This window comes from Triticum dicoccoides, chromosome 2B, assembly GCF_002162155.2.
Source record: "Triticum dicoccoides isolate Atlit2015 ecotype Zavitan chromosome 2B, WEW_v2.0, whole genome shotgun sequence".
Lineage (NCBI taxonomy): Eukaryota > Viridiplantae > Streptophyta > Magnoliopsida > Poales > Poaceae > Triticum > Triticum dicoccoides.
The window spans coordinates 231,508,661-231,516,043 of NC_041383.1; positions in this window are offsets into that span (position 1 = coordinate 231,508,661).

Genomic DNA, 7,383 nt, shown 5'->3' on the forward strand with positions numbered 1-7,383 from the left:
CCAAAGATTTGGAAATGGAGGCTTCTAAACGAGGGGAAAAAACCTCGCAAGGGGTCGGCCCTCCATCGAGCCGTAAGTGAAAGAGTACTTTGATAGGCATATCCTATTTTGTCTCTGAGAATAATGACCGAAACATGTTTGTTGCAGTCCGGCTCGTAGCCCTTCTCCACAGAGTTCGTCCTCAGGGGATCTTCCTCCGGAGATGATGGAGAGCGAGACGCCTCCCTCTGCCTCCCCGTCACATGGGGCGGACGACCCCGAGGTGTCGTCACGGAGGATTTCTCCTGATCCACCAAGGCCAGAAGTTGACACTTCGGCTGCCCGGAGTCTGGAATATCCGGCTCCCAAAGAGAGCGTCAGGAGGAGTCCGGGATTGTCCGGCACACACCCGAACATACTAATGGGCCTTCTAGAGCGAGCGGCCATCTCAGAGACACATCGTGCCTTAATGGGTACGGTGGTTGAGAGGATTTCGTCCATGAAAAGCGGTTTGAATGAGGCTTTTACGAGTCTACTGAGAGGCTTTGAGGTACGCAAAAAATGTATTTTTGATGGATCCGCACATGCTAAGTGTGCTCTGTATATATAGTAGCCCCTGAGACTCTGGTTGCCATCAACGTGGCGAACAGAGGATCGTAATCTCTAGTAATAAGCGCGCTGCTTTTATGTGCAGGTGGCTGAGGGTCCGGCGGTCGACCGATCTGCTGATTTTGCCGAACTAAAGCAGCAACTGGACGTGGCCGATGCCGACATCGTGCTTGTTAACAAGCGCCTTGACGAGGCCCAGGGTATGTATATTTGGCTTGTTAGCAAATTTTTAAGAGGAGCATGATGCTAGTATCTATAATATGCTGCGACTGCAGATGGAGCTGCTGCCGTGGAGACCCTTCGGGCGGAGCTTGCCCGAGCCAAGGAGCAAGTCCAGAAAAGTGATACAGCCGCTCTGAAGGCGGTTGAGGAGTTAAGAGCCAAACAGGCTGCTCATCGCCGGAGCGAAGAAAAGATAGCCCAGATGGCTACCGCGCTAGAAGATGCCGCCAACTGCTGTGAGCTCCTTGAAAAGGAAAATCAAGAAAAAGCGGCTGACCTGAAGAAGGCCTTGGAGGCATCCAAGGAAACCCGCTCTGAAATGAGGGGGATGAGGGAGGAGCTTCGTGAAGCCAGAGATATCGTGGCTGGGAATCCCTGTCTGTTGCGGATGAAATTCGGAGATCCGAAGTATGCCCCTCTGGATCAGCTGTGGAGTGCGGCGGACACATATGCGTACCTGGCAAAGAGTGCTGCTGATGCGTCCGAGTTTTACAAAGGTCAGAAAGACCATAAGGCTGAGAGATTATTCTGGTCGTAGTTCAGTGCCTCGACGCGTCCGCTGCCATTGAATGAAAAGATGGCCGCATGGGCCAAACTCCACAGGTTGTCCGGGCTTGCTATGAGGTCTGTCGTGGATCATCTTTGGCCACAAGGACCAAGGCCGGACAACTATTTTGGATTGGTGCAACAATTCCTTGGTGCTGTGTCGCATATCGATGCTGTGAAGAGGTCGGCGTGCATAGAGGGTGTGCGGATGGATCTTGCCCGTGTTAAAACATACTGGGCTAGGATGGAAGCCACCGCTATTGCAACCCGGAGTGCGGCGGATGGCCAGGACCCGGCCGAGCACTATTTCAAAGAAGTTTTAGAAGGTGCCCATTTAATAGAGGTGCAGTGCTCGAAGAGTGCCATGTTCGAATGACATGTATCGCGATTGTAAAGACAATGCAATTTTGATTGTAAAGGCTGTTTTTATACTTTTTCCCGAAAGTATTATAATGCCTCCTGTGCAGCCGTTTATGTATATATATAACCTGAAAGTTTGCAGTCGTCGGCTTCAGCCCCCACGCATATAATGCGGGGGTGTTCGAGAAAACGCGTAGTCACACTTGATCCAACGTCTTGGTCCGTTAAGGAGGTGATAGCGCGGCGAACCGGGCAATCAGACTATATAGCTTTAAAACTTTCACTTAGCCATAGGAGTTTGACGGTGGGGCTACTATATAGCCCCTGGTACTTTCGCGTTCAGCCGGATATGGTGCACGTATGTACGTGACAGGGAAACCGGTCCTTCGTTAATGCGGAGGAATCGCGAAGATTCCGCTGGGTCATCGAGTGGTTGACCAGTCTCGCGTTGTATCATGACCGTCAGTTTTTGGCTTTCTCTACTGAGGTGCTCGTCCAGGTGAATCGGGGCACAATCGCAGTAGTACTCCCAGTGCAGCCTTAGCCGATAGAATGGAACGTAAGGTAGCAAAACACGGGAGCCGGGCAAACCCAACATTTAAACAAAGACATGATCCGGAGCTGATGCATATAAGGCCAAACTCGCGACGCCGAACACTCCCTAAGGTATTCGGACTTTATAATGTGTACTGGGCTAAATAACGCCCTTAACAATAAGCCCTGAGTTTCTAGGTATGAGCAGTAGTCTGGTGTGACAAAAATGCCGAAAACGCTAGTATCCCTCCCGGTTGTATAAAGTTTCCGGAGGGGAAGAAGCAACAAGAGATGTTAAAAAGGTCTACGCAAGGTCTTAATCTAAAAACAAACCTTTGTGCGGGGCCCTGCTGCACGTCTGCGCCTTTATCTCCGTTGTGCCATATCCTGGAAGGGTGTAGCACGATGATCATCTGTAAAAGAAAAAACCCAGGTGAAAGACTTTGTGCGAGGTGTTCGTTAATCTGAATGAACCAAGAAAATGCAATATGCTATTGTATTGATAGGGTCGAGCCAAACTATGGGCTCTTTTTGCGAGCAGCCCCTAGCATCTTTTATGGGGAAATCCCAACTGGGTTGTTACATTAGGTGGAGCGCCGGACTCATCTAACCGTGTCCGTGGTCTTGATGACCGGCCATTAGTCCTGGTTGGAGGGACCGCTCAGTGTTTGGCTGCTAGGGCCGCTCAGTGTTTTTCCACTAACTGTGATGACACCGCGTGGACCGGGCATCTTAAGTTTCACGTAGGTGTAATGCGGTACTGCATTAAAACAAGCGAAGGCCGTTCGTCCGAGTAGTGCGTGATAGCCACTCCGGAATGGAGCGATGTCGAAGGTTAATTCCTCGCTTCTGAATTTGTCGGGGGAACCGAATACAACCTCTAGTACTAGAGAGCCCGTACAGTGGGCCTCAACGCCTGGTATTACTCCTTTAAAGGTAGTGTTACTTAGGCTGATCCTTGAAGGGCCTATCCCCATTTTGAGGACAGCGTCCTGATATATCAGGTTTAGACTACTGTCGCCATCCATGAGGACTCGTGTGAGATGGTATCCGTCAATTATTGGGTTGAGCACCAAGGCAGCTGATCCTCCGTGCCGGACACTAGTCGGATGGTCCCTGCGATCGAAGGTGATCGGGAAGGCCAACCATGGATTAAATTTGGGGGCGACGGGCTCAACAGCGTATACGTCTCTAAGTGCGCGTTTGCGCGTTCTCTTTGGAATATGAGTTACGTAAATCATATTCACTGTTTTGACTTTTGGTGGGAATTTTTTCTGTCTTCCAGTGTTCGGTTGACGAGGCTCATCCTCGTCTTCACTTGGTGCCTCCCTCCCCTTTTGTTCGGCATTCTGTTTGTCGGCCTACTTGAAGACCCAACACTCTCTATGGGTGTGGTTTGCAGGTTCTTCGGGGGTGCCGTGAATCAGACATAATTTGTCTAGAATCTTGTTTAGGCTGGACGGTCCATCTCTGCTGCCTTTAAATGGCTTTTTCTGCTGACCGGGATCCGGCGTTGACCGTTGTGTTCTCTGGGCTGCCATCATTATTTCCACGCTTGTTTTTATTGCGTCGCGGCTTCCCGTTGCCATCCCTGACCTTGGATGTGCTTGGGTCGCTGGTGCTGCTACAGGCCAGCCAGCTGTCCTCGCCAGCACAAAACCGGGTCATAAGGCTTGTTAAGCCTGCCATTGTCCTCGGCTTTTCTTGGCCGAGGTGTCTGGCAAGCCATTCATCCCGGATACTGTGTTTGAAATCCGCTAAGGCTTCGGCGTCCGGGCAATCGACTATTTGATTCTTCTTAGTAAGAAATATGTTCCAGAGCTTTCGGGCTGACTCTCCGGGCTGTTGAATTATGTGACTTAGGTCGTTCGCGTCCGGAGGCCGGACATAGGTCCGTTGAAAATTGGCCCTGAAAGCATCCTCGAGCTCTTCCCAACTTCCAATGGAGTTTTTGGGAAGGCTTTTCAATTAGTGCCGAGCTGGTCCTTTTAATCTGAGGGGTAGATATTTAATGGCATGGAGATCATCTCCGCGATGTGGATATGAAGGATAAAGTCCTCGATCCAGACCCCAGGGTCTGTAGTTCCGTCGTATGCCTCTATATTCATGGGTTTAAATCCTTCCGGAAATTCATGATCCAGCACCACATCGGTGAAGCACAGGGGGTGTGCGGCACCCCTGTATTTGGTTGTGTCATGGCATGTTGTCGACAGTTGTTGTGTTTGGTTCTGATTCCTAGCTGGTGTTCGATTAATGTGATCATTTCGGCAGCTTTGATCCTGTGCCGGAGCGCGCTTCCTAGATCCGTAGATGGATCTAGCCATACCGGACTTTTTGTCCAGGAGCTCACGTAAATCGTGTGCTGACTTGTGTGCGGCATCATTAGCCGTCTTGTCACGGCCACGGGGCAGTCGGTCCGGCTGATCGGTCATTTTCGGTTGAATGGGCTCTACGGCCTCGTCGTCGAATTCGGGCAGCAGCTTGAGCTTTGGATAGCTCTTTGTGTGGCGATCGTCGCCGTATTTTTCTTCTGTGTCGAGCACTTTGTTCCACTTGCGGTTGAGCGTATCCTGTGCGGCCTTAAGCCTTTGCTTCTGCTTCTTTAGGCTCCGCGCATTGGCGATAAGCCTTCTGTGGAGGTTCTCTTGTTCCAAGAGTTTTTCTGGGATGATGAGTGCATCATCGTTCGGGCTATTCTCCTCTTCGGAGACAGATTGTTGAATTTTACCCTCGGGATCAGAGTTATCTGATGTTGGCTCCGGACTATTTTCACTGTCCCCTAGCTCACCCTGCTCCATCGCTGGGTCCATGGGGTCATCGTTTCCTTTGGAATCAACCGGGGTATTATTATTTCTTGCGCTGTTGTTGCTGTTTTTACTGTGGAGGGATTTAGAGCGGCGTCTACGGCGCCGCTTTGGTGGCTTATCGAGGGGATTACCCTTTGTTGTATCGTCACCATCGCCTTCTTTTGGTGTGTCCACCATGTATATATCGTATGATGAGGTGGCAGTCCAGCGCCCAGTGGGCGGTGGTTCCTGTTCTTCGCCTGCATCGTCGTAAATACCGTCGATGTCTTCGGAGTCAAAATCGAGCGTGTCGGTTAAGTCGTCGATAGTGGCTATGAAGTGGGTGGTGGGTGGGGAACGAATTTCTTCATCGTCCGCTTCCCACTCGAGCTGAACATAGTTCGGCCAGGAATCTCTTGACAAGGAAAGAGACCTTAATGAGTTCAGCACATCACCTAAGGGCGAGTCCTGAAAAATATCCGCGGTAGTGAACTCCATGACTGGTGCCCAATCGGATTCGACAGGCACGGACGCACGTGGTTCGGATCCTGTAACCGGAGACGAGACCGAGGGTCCGATGACACCACTCTCACAGGAGGTGGGATCAGTGTTTGGCTCTGACGCCGATGAGTGTGCGGCCTCCGTGGCGGGGTCCATCCACCCGTCCTCGAAGGGCACGATCTGCTCCGGATTGACTCCCGGCACCAACGCAGGTGCGATCTTCTGAATACTGTCCGACGGCAGATCAAAGTCATGTCCGTCGTGACTGTTCGGTGCACCTGTCATGGGCTCGAATACGTCAAAGATCGGGTGTCCATGGATGTCGGCAGTATAGTTTAAGCTTCCAAACCTGACCTGATGGCCAGGGGCGTAGCTATCGATCTGCTCCATATGGCCAAGCGAGTTGGCCCGCATTACGAAGCCGCTGAATACGAAGATCTGTCCAGGAAGGAAAACCTCCCCCTGGACCGCATTGTTGAAGATGATAGAGGGAGCCATCAGGCCTTACAGCGACGACACAGTGGAACTCTCAATGAAAGCACCAATGTCGGTGTCAAAACCGGCAGATCTCAGGTAGGGGGTCCTGAACTGTGCGTCTAAGGCTAATGGTAACAGGAGGCACGGGACACAATGTTTTACCCAGGTTCAGGCCCTCTCGATGGAGGTAATACCCTACTTCCTACTTGATTGATCTTGATGATATCAGTATTACAAGAGTTGATCTACCACGAGATCGTAGAGGCTAAACCCTAGAAGCTAGCCTATGATTATGATTGTTGTTGTCCTACGGACTAAAGCCTCCGGTTTATATAGACATCAGAGGGGGCTAGGGTTACACAGAGTCGGTTACAGAGAAGGAAATCTACATATCCAAATATCCAGGCTTGCCTTCCACGCAAAGGAGAGTCCCATCTGTCGTGGTTCTAAGCCTGACAGTAGAATAGGGGGGTAGGTATGGAGAGGCAAGATCCTAGCTATGGAGTAGTTGCGTACGCAAGGGATTTATGAGTTCAGGCCCTTCTGAGAGGAAGTAACAGCCCTACATCTCGGAGCCCGGAGGCGGTCGACTGGATTATATGCATATGAGTTACAGTGGTGCGAACCCTTTACACTGAGGAGGGGGGTGGCTTATATAGAGTCTGCCAGACCCCTCCGGCCCTCAGTTATGTAGGGTTTAAAGTACATTAAGGCCTGGCGTTACTGGTAACGCCCTACATTGTAACGCCCCGGATTCGATGCGCCAGGTGTCTGCCAGTTATTCGCCGTCGTTGCCATGTCATTTGCTTGCGTGTTGCATTTTATCATGTCATCATGTGCATTTCATTTGGCATACATGTTTGTCTCATGCATCCGAGCATTTTCCTCGTTGTCCGTTTTGCAATCCGGCACTCCTATGTTCCCCCGGCGTTCCCCTTTTGCCTCTCGTTGTGAGCGGGTGTTAAACTTTCTCGGAATGGCCCGAAGTTTGCCAAGCGGCCTTGGTATAGCACCGGTAGACCGCCTGTCAAATTTCGTGCCATTTGGAGGTCGTTTGATACTCCAACGGTTAACCGGGTAACCGTAAAGCCTCTTTTGTCTTGCAGCCCAACGCCCCTCCAAAGTGGCCCAAAAGCCATCCAAACTCCCCTCCATGCTCTCGCTCGTTCGATCACGATCACGTGGCCGAAAACCGCTCCTCATTTGGACTCTCCTAGCTCCCTCTACCTATAAATAGGTGTCTTCCCCTCCAAATTCGCGGATGAAAACCCTAGCCCAGCTCCTCTCGCCCGCCGGACACGTCCGATCTGGACCGGACATGTCCGCCGCTGCTCCCCGCGCCAATCGGAGGCCGCCACGTGGCGCACCG